The 1,526-nt window shown below is 39.7% G+C and overlaps 1 pseudogene; it reads left to right on the top strand.

Moving 5' to 3' along the window:
- The first annotated feature begins 646 nt into the window (after positions 1-646).
- LOC112818130 (enhancer of rudimentary homolog pseudogene) lies at positions 647-1,391 on the top strand (annotated as a pseudogene).
- Positions 1,392-1,526: the final 135 nt, after the last annotated feature.

The following is a 1,526-nucleotide window of genomic DNA, read 5'->3' as shown; positions in this document are numbered from 1 at the left end:
GAGGGTGTTGGGGGAATGGGTTAGCCTGGTAATGGGTATTAAAGGAGGGCACGTTCTACATGGAGCACTGGTTGTTGTATGCAAACAATGAATCATGGAACACTACATCAAAAACTAATGATGTATTGTATGGTGATTAACATAACATAATAAAAATAAATATACAAATAAATAAAAATGTAGAAGCAAAGTTGATCTCTCTATTTTATAAAGATTTTACTTAAAAAGTGACCACTAGGGAAATTGAAGCACTCATCAAAAATCTCCCAAGAAACAAAAGTCCAGGGCTAGATGGCTTCCCAGGGGAATTCTATCAGACATTTAAAGAAGAATTAATACATATTCTCCTGAAACTGTTCCAAAAAAATAGAAATGGAAGGAAAACTTCCAAATTCATTTTACGAGGCCACCATTACCTTGATCCCAAAAACAAACAAGGACCCCATCAAAAAGGAGAATTACAGACCAATATCCTTGATGAACATGGATGCAAAAATTCTCACCAAAATACTAGCCAATAGGAGTCAACAGTACATTAAAAGGATTATTCACCACGACCAAGTGGGATTTATCCCTAGGCTGCAAGGCTGGTTCAACATCCGCAAATCAATCAATGTGATACAATATATTAACAAAAGAGGTGTGCGGCGGCGGTGTAGGCAGCGGCTGCAGCGAGAGAGTTTGGCGCGATGTCTCACACCATTTTGCTGGTACAGCCTACCAAGAGGCCAGAAGGCAGAACTTACGCTGACTATGAATCTGTGAATGAATGCATGGAAGGTGTTTGTAAAATGTATGAAGAACATCTGAAGAGAATGAATCCCAACAGTCCCTCTATCACATATGATATCAGTCAGTTGTTTGATTTTATTGACGATCTGGCAGACCTCAGCTGCCTTGTTTACCGAGCTGATACCCAGACATACCAGCCCTATAACAAAGACTGGATTAAAGAGAAGATCTACGCTCCTTCGTCGGCAGGCCCAACAGGCCGGGAAATAGCTGAGTTAGAAGCAGTGGGGGCTGGGGGTGGGCTTGGAACACAGGTGTGTACAGCGTGCTGCAGTGGCGGCTCTGTATTATAGTAATCCTGTCTCCATCTTGGTGTACTCTAGCCAGGATGGAAGGTATTAGATGAAATGTGAGGATCTTGTTCAATCTGAAACCCCCATTGCCCCCTTCCCCTCCCTTTTTTTTTTTTACTTAAACATTTTTATGATAATTTAGATGGAAGTTGTCAGTTAATCTTGGTTCCAGTCCTTCAAACTGTTCATATCTACTTTATAACATTCGCTGTACTAACCCTTCAGGTTGGGGTGGGGGGGGTAGTGACAGTTTAGTTACATGCTCAAGATAAAGTCTTAGTGAAAAATGAATAAATGTTCTTTAGTTAAAAAAAAAAAAAGAAAAAAAAAAAGAAAAAACAATAATCATATGATCCTCTCAATAGATGCAGAAAAAGCATTTGACAAAGTACAGCATCCTTTCTTGATCAAAACTCTTCAGAGTATAGGGATAGAGGGTAC

Source organism: Callorhinus ursinus, unplaced genomic scaffold, assembly GCF_003265705.2.
Source record: "Callorhinus ursinus isolate GAN/ISIS: 27379988/994484 unplaced genomic scaffold, GSC_fseal_2.0 scaffold9563, whole genome shotgun sequence".
Classification (NCBI taxonomy): Eukaryota; Metazoa; Chordata; class Mammalia; order Carnivora; family Otariidae; genus Callorhinus; species Callorhinus ursinus.
Note: the sequence above shows the minus strand (reverse complement) of the source record. Positions and strands in the feature narration are given on the sequence as shown.